This window comes from Panthera uncia, chromosome D1 (genome assembly GCF_023721935.1).
Source record: "Panthera uncia isolate 11264 chromosome D1, Puncia_PCG_1.0, whole genome shotgun sequence".
In the NCBI taxonomy this organism is placed as follows: Eukaryota; Metazoa; Chordata; class Mammalia; order Carnivora; family Felidae; genus Panthera; species Panthera uncia.
The window spans coordinates 16,212,212-16,229,206 of NC_064808.1; the positions used below are offsets into that span (position 1 = coordinate 16,212,212).

At 53.8% G+C, this 16,995-nt stretch overlaps 1 long non-coding RNA gene across 1 annotated transcript; it reads left to right on the plus strand.

Moving 5' to 3' along the window:
• Window positions 1-2,495: 2,495 nt before the first annotated feature.
• On the plus strand, window positions 2,496-16,795 carry LOC125934336 (uncharacterized). The gene is made up of 2 exons (XR_007461328.1): window positions 2,496-13,315; window positions 14,422-16,795. It is a non-coding gene; the product is annotated as an uncharacterized LOC125934336 (long non-coding RNA).
• Window positions 16,796-16,995: the final 200 nt, after the last annotated feature.

Here is a 16,995-nt window from a genome sequence, read left to right on the forward strand (position 1 = left end):
GGAGGGCAGGGTGGGGTGAACCGCACGGTCTGGGAGGGTGTCTTCTCCGAGGGGATGGGGTTGAGACAACTGCGGCCGAGAGCGTGGTTTCGTGCACTCGGCTTGAGTTCGAGTCCTGGCTCCGCCACCCGGCCAGCTCTGTGGGCAAATTATTTCGCCTCCCTGCACCTGTTTCCTCATCTGTAAAATGGGGATAATAGTACCTACCTATTGGATGCGCGCAGAGATTAAATGAGCTAATGCGTGCAGGGTGCTCGGAACGGTGTTTCCTGCCCCGGAGTAAATGTGTGAGCATTTGCTGTGACTTCCCTACTCTGGCTGAGTGCTTGCTTCTTGTGGAAATACCCTCAGGTTTTTCCAGCTCTATGTGAAACTGAGACCCAATAGCCACCTTCAAGGTGACTGATTCCTTGCCCTTGCCCTTGGGGCTGGAGCTCCTTTCACCCTGCAGCCCTCTGTCCTGAACTGCTGCATCAGGGAGTGAAGTTCTCCTAATTCCAGACTCTTAGACCCAAAGGTTTCCCTAAGGTTATCTGTCCAAATTCTGTGGTCTTCAGAGAAGAAGATGGGGACATGACTTCCCCAGAGATGCCCAGTCAGCCCTGGGGCTTTTGCTGCTCTAGGCCTTTGGGTTCTTAGTCCTTTGATGGTGCCCTCCCCCCCACAACCGCAGACCCTTGGCATCAGAGGTGCCATGGGGCACTGCGGGTCGGAGGCCTCGGGTTGGAAGGAGGCTGCCTGGGTAACAAGCAGAGGTTCAATTAGGTAAAGTGGGCCACTGAAAATGCTCCTCACGTCGGTTTTATAAGGCACCTTAGCATGCGGGTAGGCAGGAAGAGAGGCCAAAAGGGAAGTGGCAGGTTGTGGGGGTGCGGCCAGGATGGACCGTGGCTCCTCTGGCATCGTGAAGTGCTCACAGGAAGTTGGAGATGAGTGCCAAGGACTGGCAGGGACGGTTAGCATGTTATTGTTATGGCTCCCCACGCCCCCACCCGTCTTCACCCCAGGCTGCTCAGGGGAGCCATCGCAATACTCTTTGTTGCCAAAGGGCCCCTGCTCCAGAGTCTGTGGAGTTCAAGGCCAGAACATGGGAGCCCCCTGGAATTAGAGCTGCCCAGGGGTTCTGATTCCACAGGTCTGGGGTGGAGTCTGGAAACCTGCATCTTTAACGAGCTTGCTGGGTATTTCTGCGGCCAGTGGTCCATGGACCACATTTGAGAAGCCTGCTTCTGGAATCTGTAGTGTCAGACAGACTCTTTGGGGGAGGGCAGCAGGCAGCTGATTGGAAGGAATGATGGGTGTTTATTCAACATCTCATGGTCAACGTTTGTTGACCCTGGGTTTCCTGCTCTGCCCCCAAGGAGTTTGGAGATACACTGTGAGGACAGACCAGGACCAAGTGACTTGAGTGTGACTTAGAATGGGGTAAGTGCTGTCAGAGATGGACCGACAATGACGGGGCTTAGGGCAGAGTGTTGGGGAGGGGGGGCAGCATGGAGGCACCGGAGGGACCTGCTCGGGGAAGCCCGGGCTGCGGGGCTGAGGAGTTGAGGCTTTGTTCTGTGGGAGGCTCAGAGAGGTCAGACTAAGTCCCATGGAGGTCAAGTGACTTGCCCAAGGTCACACAGCTAGTTACTAGACTCCAAACCCACTCCTGAGAAATCTCTCAAGGGATTTCGGTAGGGAAAAGATAGGATTAAAAGGGCTTCGAGACCTTCATCTTGCGCGTAAGATGGATCAAGTGTGAGCGTTTTTTAAATTATCATGGAGGACGGGCCAGGGGGGTGATGGCTACTTTAGGGACCGATTGTAGACGCCCACACGCTGGGGGATTGGGCTATAGCGGAGGGATTCCAGCGATGTTAGACTTCTTTGAACCGCCTGGTAGTACCTGGTAAAGGACGAGTGCCACCCAGCCTTTGCTGAATGACTTTTTAATAGAATCTGAAGAGAGATCTTGGTCTCTCTTGTTTATTGGTGGTGACGAGAACAGGTGGCCTGGAACAGGTGTTGCTCCCACCCCCACCCCCATCCCCACCCTGCGCTGCTTGTGACTCTGAGATCAAAAGCAACTTTCTTCTCTGCCTGAGACATCCACCCCTCCCCCACTGCTTCTCGCCCCAATTCATCCTCAGTGGTTCACTGGGAACTCTAGAAAATTCATGCCTCATGCTTCACGCCCTGGGAATCCACAGTCTCTAGGTGGAATATGCATGAACGAGGGAGAGTGGGCCTCAGTGGTAAAGAGTTGGGCTGCTCACTTCCTCCCTCCTGTCCGCGGTCCCAGGCAGCTGTGCAGATGTCTGTGGAGAAGGGGACAGTGATGTTTTCCTCTTGGCTATTTGGAACCTCTTGCTCACCTTCCAGAAGAGCCTTGGTCACTCGGTCAGTACCTTACTAGGGCAGCAAGGAGGTAACAAACGCCCTGCTCCTACCATCCCTAGGGGCAGGAGAACTTGTTAGGGGTGGCTGGGGCCAGGCGGGGGGCAGGGGGAGCCTGGGCCTGGGGCGGACCCCACAGCAACCAGAGAAGTCAGCTCGTCCTCCCGTTCTGAGTTGAGTTCCGACAAAGAGCCCTAACAGGTGATTTGGGTTTGAAGACTGCTCTTGGCTACTAACTAGCCGTGTGACCTTGGGCAGGTCGTTTGACCTCTATGGGGCTTCGTTTCTTCCACTGAAAACATTTGAACAAAACAAGTAGTACTAAGAGGGAAGCTCGGGCCCCCTTTCTCCTTCCCGAAGAAGACAGGCCCCACACGCAAGCTTGGAGGTAGGCTTTGGGAGCTCGCGTGTGAGGGGCTCCGGCGACTGGCTCGGATTGGTTGGAAAGGTGAGATGCTTTCTCCCAGGAGTCTCACCTCCTGATCAGGGGCCTAAAGAGGAAAAAGAAAAGGAAAAAAAGGACTTGGAGATTTTCCTTCTGACATGCCAGTCTTGAGCCAAGGCCTCCAGCTTTAGCCTTGTGCCACACTCTCCCTACCCCTGTAAGTCTCGTGCCTTGGGGCTCTGGTGGGGAGGCATGTGGAGGGGATAACGGGAAGATGGGAGGGAGGTCAAGGTGTAGAGTGAGGGTGGGGTCAGGAGCCCAGTGCCCGCGAGACCCTCAAAAGCTTTTTCTCACCCGGGACGTGTGTTGGTGCAATAAGGGACCTTCCGACTGCTTCTGAGTTTACTCTGCAAATCTATCCTGTGCACCACTACCAGGTTCTTCTCAAAGCCCTGCTTTTATGATGAACCTCCCCCCACTCCCCCACACACACCAAAACGTTTTCGATTCCTTGCGAAAGCAAAACAAAAATAACCTGTTCTGGTTCACGGTGCCCGACCCTGCACTTCTGAAACACTTACTGTCTCACTGGTTTGGCACCTTTCTACTCTGTAATCTATAATTGTCTCTTCGAGGTTGCCGGGGAAGTTGGAAACCTATTGATTCATTTTCTTATTCGTTGCCTTGACAAACACGTATGGAGTCTTTCCTGGGTGCCAGGCAGGGTGCTCTGCGAAAATGCCTCCTTGTGCTCGAGGAGTAGGTCTCATCTCGAAACGATGACAGGCACGCCGCGAATTAGAAAGTAGTGTGTTGACCGGTGCCCTGCAAGGGGGCGCGCGCGACGGGAAGGGTGGCAGAGGCTGAGGCGTGTGGTGGTGTTGACGGAAGTCTCGAAGGGGAGATGTTGGAGCAGGGCTCACCTGGAAAAATGCATGGGGACTGCCCAGGTGGGGCAGCAGGCAAGGGGCGGGGGCTTGGTAGCCCAATGGAATATTCAGAGGCATGGGGGGAGGGGGTGAGAGAGAGAGGGAGGGCATCAAAAAGGAATGGCAGATGTCTGCAGCATGGCTTCTAAATGACCGTGGCAAACAATGAACCCAAAGAGGCGAGGAGGGACCACATTCTTAAGGGTGCGTCTTCCTTCCCCAGAGCTCAGGTTCTGAAGGCAGTGGGAGCTCGTGAAGGGGCGTCTTCAGTTGGGTGTCGGGTGGGGGTTCTGGAAGTTCATCCAGTCCAGGCTTCTTAGTGGCCCACTCTAGTCATCGAGGCCAGACATGATGAGGGTTTGAACCACCTTCAGCTGGGGGCAGGGAGGGGCCAGGAGGGGCCCGATGGCAGGAGTCAGTCTGACAGAAAGGCTCTGCAGAGCTGCCTCCTCTTTGGAGCCTCTCGTCCTACCTCCTTATCCAAGTCGTAGTGTCATAGAGACAGAAGGGAAGCTGGGGACCATGTGGACCAATTCCTCTCCCATTACACAGATGGGGAAAATGGAGGTTCGGTCAAAGGACATGCTTCAGCCAAGGTTAAGAAGAGAAATGGCTGCTGGCATCGCACGGGGCCCACGACTGTGCGCTGGCTAGATCTGGAGGTTGAATCTACCCACTGGTGACTTTGCATCTGAGGGCCGCCTCCTCTCTGGTTCTTGAAAAAGAGACAGGCCTCATCCTATTAAGTGGGTAGGAGTCCGTGTTAGGCAGGGTCACAGGAAGCTGGGGGCTGGATAACACTGAAGTTGCTCACCTGGTGATGCCATAAAGGTAGCATCCTATCTTCCTTCTTCGAAGAGTGAGGCCCAAACTCAACTTTAAAAGGTGACTTTAACAGAAAGTCCCCACAGCCCTTTAGCTCTGTCTGGCCCTAGGCACAGCAATAAAAAGGACAAGTTTGAGCTTTTGAAACAACCATGTAGAAATGCAACCTGAGGTCGGTCAGATACCTCCCGAAAGACAATCTGGGGACGAAAAACACAATGGTTCCCCGACCATCCACCGCCACAAGAGTCGGGAATTTCAAAGGGATGCCTCAGCACCCTGCCGTAGTCTGAGCGCGTTGGAAAAGACATTCTAGAACCTAGGTGGTCACTGGCTATCAAAGGTACCTGAAATAGTGCTGCGGTGTGAGAAAAATCCGGGCTGGCGTGTGGCTTTAATGAAGGCTTTAAATGCCTGTAAGGCGTGAATGAACAGAACTCTCAGAATCCCTGGAGAAGGGTTCTGGCCCACCCAATGATTTAGTTTCTTGATTACCGTAATTACGTATCCATAATGCATGTTATAGGAAGGGAAAGAGGCGGCCGGGGTCCTGGACTATAATAGTCTAGGTCGGTGTAAGCTGGGCACAGCCTCTGACATGTTTCTTAATAGCAAAGGCGTTGGACACACTGTAGACTGCTTACCTAGGCTTTAACCCGTGTTTTTTTTTTTTTTTTTTTTTTTATTTTTTTTTTTAAGCCAGTTGTTTCCAACTGTGTTATAACATGGCAGAGAGAAGGGGAGCATGTCCCCATCTAGGCCCTGCAGGTTTTAGAACCTGTAGTGGAGCTGGGGGTATAGGAACAGACACACAAACAGGGGATCTGGAGTTAGAGAGCCCGGACTGGACATTCCAGATGTCGCCCGTGGGCTCGCGTCGCTAGGCCTCAGTTTCCCCATTTGTGAGACAACCGCTTGTAAAAAACGAGAGCGCCTTCTGCTTCAAGGTCATTCAACGATCACGTGCAGGAATGCTGTAGGATTTGCAGCATTTTTAGTGTTTGTCAAGGTGAAGATGAAAACCGGATGAAACATGAGGTGGGCAGGTCAGCAAGGGGGTCTCGCTGGGTCAAGTGCCTGGTGGCACTTGGGTGGTCAGTGAGTTGTGCGGTGTCTTGGCTCTTTCCGCAGAGGAGAACTTTTTGTTTGGTTGATTTTGACTTGTTCTCTTGACACCGCGGGAGGCATTATTCCCCCCCCCCCCCCCCCGGCCGCACCCCCCAAATGTGTTCAACGTGCTGTCATCGTGATAACGGTTTTTTCCGTTCTTTTCAAACGTGCTCTCTCCTCTGTGCCCCTGCATGCTTCTGGTAACCTTGTTACCTCCTGCTTCTCAAGCGCGGAGCCCTGCAGCCTCACTCCCTGTCGGTCCCTGTGCCGGTGGAGTGTCCCCTCTCTGGCAGCAGCCAGGGGCAGAGGGGCAGCCGAGGAGGCCGATGGGCTGCCACGCTCATCTGCAAGACGAGCTAGCGGATCCGAGGGGACTGGTCAGACCAGGAGGAGAGCAGAAGGCAGTCCTGCTTGGCCCTGAACTCCCTGAGCCCTCGGGCTCCGTGTCCGCGTCTTCCGTATGACCCCAGCCCTTCCCCAAGGCATCCCAGGCGTTGCCCTCTGTCCAGATTCCTTCCAAGCACTGCCCTAGGCTCCCTCTCACTCCCTCTCACTCACTGCCAAGAATGTCAACGCTGACAATGTCTTCCTCTTCCTCATTTCTAGTTCCCTAATTATCTTGCTGATCAAGACATGTTTTCTTGGCTGTCTGGATTGTGCTCAGGTAGCTCAGTCTCGTCTCCTACTTCTAAACAAAACAAAACAAAACAAAACAAGACAAAACGCAACTTCCTCCTGCCCCAGCACGAGTGATCGTATCCAGAAATGCTTACGAGATACCTTTTTCATACACAGTACTTAAGGACTCCTCTCTATATCAGTAACATTTCCCCTTGGGCGAAGCTGTGTCTTATAGCTTGTACCGGCTTCTGTCTCTTGTCAGTTGCTTATTTATACACTGACAGTGTCCCTGTCCTCCAGCCAAAGGTCACCAGAAGCACACCTCTGGTGGGACCAACTTGGTTTATTGACTCACTCTGCCGCAAAGGAGAGATGCGCCTTATGGGGAATCAGGGCAGTTTCAGTAAGAAGATGTTAGAAAGGACTTATTATAGGATCTGGGCTTGTTTAAGAGATGTGGGGAGGAGGGTTCACGGAGCGGGGTGGGGGGGCGCTTTGCTTTGCATTCGATGCTGTCAGAAGAGACGTTAATTCTATGATTGGTGTCTTATTAAACCTGATCTAGAAGGCAGGGGGAATGAAGTGAGATTCGGACCATAATTGGGGTAGACGCAGCACTCACTCGTATCAGCCACAGGAGGATGTCTGGTCACTGCTGTGGCTTGGAGAATACAAAGGGCTGAGTGATGTTGCCAAGACAGGAGCCGTCAGGGGCTGCTCTGCCCTTCCTTAGTCCTCTCTTTTGACCAAGGGCAAAGGAAGTTTGTGAGACACTCTATGATCTTCAAGTCTTCACCATTGCCAAGATTTTGCTGATTAGGAGGCTGTTTAGAGAATGTACTCTGTGGTTGGACAAGAGTTGGTCTCTCCTACTCCTTGGTGGCAGGGAGAGTTTCTTAATCTTCTGATGTGACAAAGACTGCATAGGAGCTTTGAAGACTGCACAGAAATACACCGGGCAGCTGTGCGACAGGCAGCGACTGGAAACAAAACTTGCTGTTGGCTCTTGTAATTGGCCCCGAGGACAGGGGGCCTGCATTATCAAATCCAGGCAATGCAAATGTGTCCCAAACCCAACTGTTTTTTTTTTTTTCTAGGTATCTGGGTGACTTTTTCTTTTAACCTACTTCTAGAGTGTTCTACTTGAGCCTGTAGTGTTTATATAGGTGCAGCCAGAGGGTTTGCTGTAGTGTAGATTCCCCTGGGCTATCAAAGGAGAAATTGAGGGCTGTGTGATGACCGTGGCAACTGTGGCTAATACCTTTAAGTTTAAAATGGTTGCTTTGGTTTCCAGAGCAGCGGGTGTATAACTGATGACACCCAGTGGGGTCAGGGTAGGTTTCAGACCATCTTTTCCAGCTGAACCATCCCTACTGTGGGGATCGCGGTGCGCACAGTACGCGAGGAGAACGAGTCTGTTGTCTCTTACGGCAGTTCTCCCAGGTAGTTTGTGTTCGTCTGTCTTTGGAAATTTCTGGACATTTCTTTTCGGGGAACATGATCCTCTGGGAGGCTGGTGATTTTAAACATCTGAAAGCCTCTAAAATTTGTCTGGAAACAAGAAAACTTAGTGTGTGGCAGGTGGTATAAACCTGATGTCCACATAAAAAGTAATGTCCCAGTGGGGCATGGACCATATTGGCAATGCCTTTTATCCCAACGGGAGACAGCCACGTATTTTTTTTTTTGCCCTCAGGGTGGGAAGCTTTCCTGAGTGGAGTTAAACAGCTTTTGCAAAGCAGGATGGAGTGTCTCTGGAGAGAACAAACTGTTGCAGCAAAAACATGCCCGATACTAGTTTCCATTTCTGATGGTGTTGTAATGACCTAAACAGAAGGGTATTCCTGGTCGGGGTCAAGGTCTGATTAAAAAAAAAAAAAAATCTAAGTTTGGGATTAATTATATGAGTATTGGAAGTACTTGTAGAAGAAAATCTACCTTCTGTAGTATTTAAAGGAACAGTTATTAATTGTTATCTATCATCAGCAGGAATTACGGGCTGAGGACCACACGAGAGAGTTTTATTTTTTTCTTCAGGGGCAGAAGACCTCAGGGGGTCAAAAGTAAGAGGATTTAGATAGGGAGGCCTTGTTGAGATGTCTTTTAGTTAGTTAGTTAGTTAGTTAGTAGAGAGTGTCAAAGTATAGTCCCAGACGAGGTTAGGGGTAGAGGGAAAGAAAAATGGCGCTGAAGAATCAGGATTAATCTCTCTTGGTGTCTCAGGTGGAAATTCACCACTTCTCTGGTCCGCAGCCCATCTGTCGTCTAGGCAGAAGCTCTCCCTTTTCTGCAGGCAGCTTTTTCTTGAGGTTTCATAAGAACCCTCAATGGGACGTCTTCCGATGGAGTAGATTAGTTGCCCAGTGGTTTGGTGACGTCTGTCTTTGTAGTTGGGAAACGCAAAGCTGGTGACCCAACAGCTTGGCATTTTCCTGCTGTGTTAGTTGTTAACAGTACTTGATAAGGTCTTTTAAGGCTCCAAGGCTGTCTTTGTCCAGCTATTTCAGAATCCCAGCACCCCGGGCCTCCTGGTGTGCAGGTCACACAGAGGTTGCTTAAGTGGGACCTCACCTGGGGTGAGACCAGGAGTCCTAGCGGTATGCCCTATTATGGAGTCCGGGATCCTGGGCCAAGGCAGTGAGTGCTTCAGCTGAATCTCATCGGAACCTCTATTTGAGTTAATACCCTGTCCCCAGCATACAAAGTTGGGTATCCTGACTCGTTGCAGGGAAATAGAACCCGCATCACGGACAACCGTGGGACTTGTCGGTGGGCTTTTCTTCTTTCCCAGAAGTTCTCCTTGATTGATCTGGAAGCTTCGAGAACAGAAGCTACGTGTGGTGTTCCTCATGGTGTCTATTGTTGCAGCTGGCACAGCAGTTGCCCTTTAAATTAGCAGCTGGGTATGGACTGAAGGGATCTTAACCTGTTAATCTGGCAGAGCTGAGCAATTGCCGTCCCTCCTCCTCCTCTGGAGGCCACAGGGGCTGAAAGGAAGACAGACTCGTCGGTAAGGAGGATGAAGATAACACTCCAGAGGGAGCAAATCCCAAACTGGAACTCTCTTTCTGGCTGTTTTCCAAGGGTGAGAAGTTGGATTTCTACTCCTGGACTGACTTGGGACCATGGAGACTGTGGGGGGGGTGGGGCTCTTCTGGGAGAAGGGGGGCGGTGCCTGAGACGGAAGAGAATTCCCAGAGCTGCCTTTCTGGAAGAATTGATGTGATCACAACAGCAAGGGTCGTTACAATATTTCTCACTTGTTTGTCTCGGTTTCAGTTGCTCTTTCTTCTTTCCCCTCCTCTGCTCTTGAGAAACAACAATGCCGTAAAACATTTGTGGCACTTACATGCCAGGCATTGGGACTTGGGTCATAGAGATGAGCAAGGCGTGATGCCCAAGGCTCACTCTTCCGTGATTTATGGGGTTGGGGGCGACGGCAGAGAGGCGGCACCCAAAGTACAGCTCCCTGTTCCAGACCCTCTGAGCTCTGGATGACTTTCGGCTCCTCCTTTGGGCTCTACGCAAATACACAGAGAAAGAGGCATCACTTTGCTCCTTGAAAGCCAAGGGGAGAGGCCCCGGATAGTTACCTGTGGCCATGTGGAAGGAGAGGGGGGGACTCACATACCGGCGATGTGGCCTCCGCCAGCCAATTCCAGGGGCCCAGCACCCAGGGGTCTGCCTGAAGGGATAGGATGGAGACAGGGTTGGAACAAGGAGTAGAGAGGCTCAGCGGTGGTTCAGGTTGAGCCAAGGCCAAGGTCATTAGGCTGGGAGTGAAAAATGGGGCAGCAAGAGTGGTCTGGCAGCTAGTGGAAGAGGGCTCGGTCCCAGCAGCCCCACAGGACCCCTGAGCCTGTCCTGATCCTCCCCCGCCCCCCTGAAATCTGGAGAAGCTGAGCCTGGGGGTGGGGCACATTCCCTTGGGCTGAGCTGGCTCCTCTCCCCATGCCCTGAAAGACCCTCGCGGGGCCCCTGGGCTTCGCTTTCTCCCAGGGCAGTCGTGTCGCTCCTCCCCACCTTCTCTCCCTCCAAATATATCTTCATTAGTAACCATAAACGTCAGAGTCAGAGCCGTTAGAAGGCTGTTCCTAGATAAATAATGCTTTTCATATTTAATTTATGAGTAGTTCTGCAGCCTCTTTGGGGTGTGCTGGGTTAATTAAGAGCTGAATTAGATGGAGCTGCATCTCCCTATGGAGACTCAATTAAAGTCTTTGTGACTGAGAGACAGAGAGAGAGAGAGAGAGAGAGAGGGAGAGAAGGAAGTGTAGTTGAAGAGAAGTGTCCGTTGGAGAACACCCTCTCCGTCACAGCCTCAACTGAGGGCCGGTTGGAGGGGAGCTCAGGATGCTTGTAGTTGAGCCTTCTTTTACAGCTTGGAACCTTCTCCAGCTCCCGAGGCAGGTGGTCCAGCGTGTGGGAGGTGCAGGTACTCAGCTCCGGGAGCCAGGTCTGCTCTCCTGGCTGGCGTGGGGTTAACGCCCTGTAGCCAGGAAACCGGCCTGGAACTGGGCCACTTGCCCATCAGACACCGCCAGGAGCTGGATGTGGTGCTGGGGGAGCCGATCCCAGGTCTTGGGCCAGGACTGTGGCTCCGAAATGTCAACCCCTTACCCCCCATTCCCAGTCCCCTTTGCTGGGACTGAGCGGATGAGGGCCGTGTTTGCGCCGAGCATTTCATGGGCAGTTGAGGAAATCTCCCAGAGCTCTGCTCCTCCCTGGGACGGCTGGGGTTCTCGCTGCTAGGGGAGGCTGTTATGACAGGGGCTGGGCATTCCCCCGCCTCCACCCCCATTTCGTGGGATCAGGCTGCAGGGCTCCAGCAGTCTGGTCCACCCCTCCCATTCAGGGGTGAGTCGGTATAGAGGTGGACGCAGAATCCTAGGCTGCTGCCTGTCACCCACGCCCTCAAATATGCACGTGTGTGCGCGCGCGCGTATGCACCTTCGCACACCCCCTTCACGGCTCATGGATTCACAGAAGGCTCTTACACACCACGAATCTGGCACCCTTCGAGGAGCTGCGGGGACAGATATATACACCCCTGGACCACAAGCACACTCTCCCAGTCTCCCGTTCATACTCGCCGTACAGGGAAGCGTGTCCCCACATCCCTGGAGACCCTGTCACATCCTGTGTGGCCGGATAGAGTCTGCACGCTTTCAGAGTAATAAACCCTGGCAGCACCCCCTACGTCCCCAGACACGGTCACCAAGAGCCAGACCATCGCAGCCTGTCTCCTGACCTCTTTACACGCTCACCCTCCTGCTATAAACCTCGGGCTGCGAAATCGGTCCGTCTACTACACGCGCTCGTGCATGTGTGTGCACAGGTGTGCATGCACGTGCACGTGCCCACACACAAACACGCTTCAGCACAGGGCTCGAGTCCAGACTGCTGCTTCGCTGTGTAAAGACAGATGGAGCGCTCTTCGTGACTGTCCCTCCGCCTCCTGAGCGGTTCATTGTAGGATCTGCAGCAAATGGAAAATGAACCTTCTCGTGAAGAATAGGAAAAAGCAGCATGAGCGGGGCCGAGCCCTCCGCATGAGCACGCGTGCTCCGCGGACTCTGAGAGCCCGCCGTTTGCTCCCTCATCCGTCAAGCCCGCCACTGCCACATCTCGTACCCCGGGGACCTGTTTCCCTCAAAGGGCTCCTCCCAGCAAACCGGGCCGAGACGTGGCCCCTCCGTGGCCCTTTACCTTTGCCAGACCTTCGTCCTGTAGCCAGACTCGAAAGCTTGAACAGGTGGAGCTGGAAATCACAGACGTGGGCGGAGGGGCTTCTCTGGCGCTCTCCGCATTTGCCTGGTTGCTGATTTGTAGCTTCCCTCCCAGTTTCAGGCCAGGTTCACATGTGGGCACAGATTTGGCTTCTCTGGCTAGTCCCGTGGGGCTTCTGCGCGGGACCGGTTTTGTCCTTCCCCTCGACGCCTTACAGGGGCTCACCTGGGGCTGGGCTCCCCCAAAGCAGTGTTGGGGACTTCAGTTCTGACCTGAGGGCTGGGAGGGCCTCAGAGATTGTCTCTCTCCCCACCCTCGTGTACAGAAGAAGAGGAGGGACTTGACTGTGACCCCACGGCAGGTGAGGGGCAGACGGGCTCCAGACCCAGGGCTCCTGGCCCCTGCCAGCCTTCTTTCCTGCCCTTGGCTGTACCCGCCACCTTTGCTTTTCTTTCCTCGCCTCGTCTTTATCTCATGTAGGTGTATCTTGCTTTCTACAACAGACAGGTTCTTCTAAACGTTGTCTGTGAAGCGAGATTTCCACATCAAATCACGTTATAAAGTGCACCTTCCCTGCCCCTAGGGGAGTTTGCTCTTTAGGCCCCGAAGTTTGTAGCGCTGTAGTTTGAAAGGGGCTTTACATATTTCCTTTGATCCTCCGGAAGAGTCCCGGTGATGGCAGGGAGGGCTGAGAAGTGACCCCAGAGAGCTACACCTTCTGCCTCTCGTCTGCTTTTTGGTGGGAAGTCTCTGTCTCTCTCACCTGATCACTGAATTCCTCGTGAGATGAAACGCTCAGCTGGGAGACTGGATCGCTTAGTTCTATTTGGTGTTTTCCAAAGCATGTTCCGCAGACCATTGGTGCTGAGAAATCTCTGTGATGAAAGGTTCCTTGATCAAACCAGTTTGAGAAATGCTGTGTACGGTCCCTTCCCCTTGGAGACTTGCCACGCATATGAGCGCACGAAAAGCTCTGGGAAGTCCTGCTATAGAAACCTGCTTAATTCTGCCTTTTCTGAAACTTCTTTGGCTATAGAATCCTTTATTTCTGGTAACACCTGTCGCGTGGAAGAGACAGTGGGAATGTTGGTCTGGTTTATTGTCTGTGTTATTCTGGATTTTTCACCTCTCGAGTTTAAGCGATGCCCACTCCCCTTGCTGGGCTTCGCTCCCTCGCTCCCTTGGGCACCCTCGTATGACCTCAGGACAGAGGCTGTAGCTGTTTTCTCTGGCTCCTTCAGAAGGGGCAAGAGCAGGGAGGGCTCACCGTGGGGCTGGACAGAGTGACCTGGAAGAGGTCAGGAGACTGAAGATGGACGGCAGGTCAGTGGAGGTGAGACCAAGCCATCCTGGGGCAGTGGAGGGGAGGCCCGGGTCCAGCTTGCTGGCCCCGAGTGTCTGGCTGTGGCCCCTGATCTCATGCACTGCTCCCACCCCCTGCTCCCACCCCATCTGCCCCCCCGCCCCCCGCCACTGCCCCGTGTGCTGAGCACGCTTGGTCATCGTCCATCATTCTCTTGGGAGCTGTTAGACACGTCTTAGGGGTCATCCTCTCCTCTGCTCCTGTCTTTATCACTCCAGTCATAGCTGGAATTTCTTTCTTTCACCTCCTGCCTGGACCTGTGGCTGGGGTGCTATGAGAAGCCAGCCTTTCCTGCCACCTCCTTGCCCTTGATCCCACTGTTCAATCCCTCCCCTACAAGGTCCCGCCCACCCTGTCCTGTCCTTTGAGTGCCTGACCGAGGCACCTGTTGGATGATAGGGGTCGTGCTCACTTTGTGACTCCGGAAGTGAACCCAGGACCAGCCGTGCAATCTGCCCCTAGACAGAAGGAGTGGATGGTCTCACATCTTTCCTGATATGTCTCTTTGAGTGCATAAAGGCCAAGCAGACCTCTGCTAGACCCCCTTTATTGACTGATCGGCACTTAAAGCCAACCTGGGCTCTAGGCTTCTTTAGGGTAATGTCTGCCTGGCCCTTCCCAGGGTGCCCGCTGTTGGCATTTTGAAAGCAAGGGCAGGAGCCCACTTTACCCTGGTGACTTACGATGGTCAGCCCACTGTCCCCTCCCTGTCTGGTTCCTCCACTGCCTCAGCCTGGCTGTCCATCGCGACGTATGAGAGGGCAGCAAAGAATCGTGGATGTGACACCAGACAGTTTGGTCTTGGAGAAGGTACTTTATGCCTCACAGAGCCTTAGTTTATTAATCTTGAAAATAAGGGAGACTGGGGCCTTCCTCGCAGAGATCTAGTGAGAGTGAATGCAGTGATGGGTGCAAACAGCACTTTCTAAACTTCAATAAAATAAAGGCAGCTTGTCAATTCCCCTGGCCGGGGAATGGAGGAAGCCACCTTAGAGGGTTCCCGTGCAGATGAAATGTTGACGCTTGGCCATTACAGGTGTTCGGTAAAAATGAACTTCTTTCTTTTGTTCTTTCAGAGTCTTCCTCCTACTTGACATCAGTCTCTGGAAAACCCTGGTCTCCGCCTCTGACCAGAGGCAGCCTCAAGTGTCTGTGCATGCTTTGCCGAAAAGCATAGCGAGATTCAGGTCCCAGCTGCTGCCCTCCGGAAGCACAAGCTGCTCACCTCTAAGACTGTGCCTGTCCCCTTGGACAATGACCCAGGGCCGGGACCGTGACCCCTCTTTGGGCACTTCCTCTGTGTCGAATGTGTGAATGATTCATCCTGAAAACACAGTGCCCACTTCCTGCCCGAACACAGGGTCCTTCTCAATTTGTCAGCCCTGGGAATCCCAGAGCCACCAGCCGGGGCTCTTCTTAGGGAAGCAGTCTGTGAACTTGGGGGCCACGCTTGTGTTTTCTCTTGGGTTTCACCCCAGCCTTATTCCCCCATCTTGCCCTCGGAAACCCCCGCCTTGTAGGAGCCTTGTCCCCTCTCCCTCCCTGCCTCCTCCTGCTGGTTTCTGTTTCTGGGCAAAGGGTATGACCCAAGGTCGGCACAGGGCAGCTAGTCACCCAGCCCCTAGCCCACCTCCCGCTCCGCAGGTGGGTCAGAGGCCAGCCTGGCAGGCTCAGCCCCTGCAGGGAGGGTGGCAGTGTGGGTGAGTGAGTGCCGTTTGGAGAACTGGAGCCTGCGCGGGGGTCGCTGGGGCCTCAGAAGGACAGCAACACAGACGCTGGCATTTGGGTCTGTACCTTTTCTGTCTCCCTGAAATGAAGGAGGCAGTGGTCAGCGTGGTGAACAACAGACGTGCTTGTTTGCAGTCCTGGGTGCAGGGTTCTGCCCCTGGGACAGGAGGGTTTCTCCCCCAGCAAGTGTCAGGCTGGGACTCTCAGTGCCCCGAAGGATGGACAGACGGCAGGGTGTGCTGGTTCGGACCAGGGCTTGAGTTCCCAGTGTTCTGCTTTGGGGTCAGTTGGAAAGTCTCACTTACCAGGTCACGTGGACCTGTCATTCTGAGGTCATGTTCCAGGTCACTTGGCGGGTTAGTGCCTGCCTACCATGAGCCCCGTCCTGAACTGGGCCTGGGGTTTCCAGAGATGAGAAATAAGCCCAGGGCCCTGACCTCCAGATGCTCCTAGTCTAGTGGGAGAGGCAGGTGCCCAGACATCGAAAGGGGCAAAATGGTAACAGAGGGGGGTGTGCAAGGTACAATGAATGCTACTCAGGAGGGAGCTGGGGCAAAAGCCTGGAAGGGGAGGTGACCCGAAGTGAGAGATCAAAGCTGAGTAGCTGCTCTCCAGATGGATGAGGGAGAGGTAGACACAGTGGGGAAGTTACCAGGCCAGGCTGCGGGGCCTGGGTTGACACAAGGCAGGGGTGGCCTGGAGCAGGAGGCGGTGTAGAAGAGCAGTGGGCCAGCCCAGACTCAGCCCTGAGCCAAGGACAGCCCTGGGGGCTGTGTCAGGGTTAGCCCGGAGTCAGAACAGGTGCCAGGGTCACTACTGAAAGCCAGAGTGCTCAAGCTCGTATTTTAAAAAGGCAGATGGAGCCTGAGGGCTTGCCTGTCGTTTATTCTGGTCCCTGGGCTGCTTAGCAGGTGAAATGGGACTTAGGATTTGGCCTTCTGGGGGACGGTGGCCTAGCAACGGGCCCTGGGGTCCCTGTGCTGTCCCAGAGCACCAGAATGCGAGCAAACCAGACGGGAGGCAGCTCATCCTGCCTTAAGGAGTGTGCCCTGAGGGGTTTCCCCACTGCCTCCTCCAGACATTGTTGAGGGAGCGATGAGAGCTGGGCTTGGCTGGGAGGCTCCAGGATGGTCCCTGTCACCAGGCCCCTCGTTCTCTGGCCATCCCCAGCAAGTGCTCACAACTCTCTCTGCATGACCATAACACGCTCCTCCCTTGCCAAGGCTTACTTCTTTTCTTTCCCCTCCCCGCGGGACAGACTTGAAGCCAAGGCCTCCACTGGCCGCGCTGGAGCCCGCCTTTGTGTGCGCCTCCTCGGACCTGGCTTTGACTGGTCTTCGAATTTTGTGGCCATCTCTCTCCCATACACCTGTCTGAGCCCCCGCGCTGCTCACCCAGCCCCTGCCATGCTGGACGCTGGCCCTTATCTGCTGCCTGCAGCGGTCCCTGGGGACCCAGCCTCCCTCTTTCCCAACCCCCTCTCCTCCACTCTCCGCTTTTGGCTCCAAAAGCCTTGCTCATCTCCACGCAAGGCCTGAAATCCCCATCCCAGAGGCCCGGATTTCTTGTTTGTTCGTTCGTTTGTTTGCAAGGTTGAGCAGACATGTCACTGGTGGGGGGGTGGGTGTCCATAATTGGGAGGAAGTGGGGAAGGAGGTGGCGGAGAGACGCTTCTCAGGCAGTCCAGAAGCTAAATAATAAAGCTCATAATGATAATAACTGGCATTTCTTGAGTATCTGCTCTGTGTTTGCTAGTTTGTTGAATGCTTTATTTAATACACTTACTTCCTTTACTCCTCTCAACAACCCAAGGAGGTACATACTATTACCACCCCATTTAAAACGGGGGCCCAGACGGGATGAGAAGAGCGAGCTGTCTACCTGCTTCCTCGCGCAGGGGAGCGCTCTCTGAAGGCCCGCAA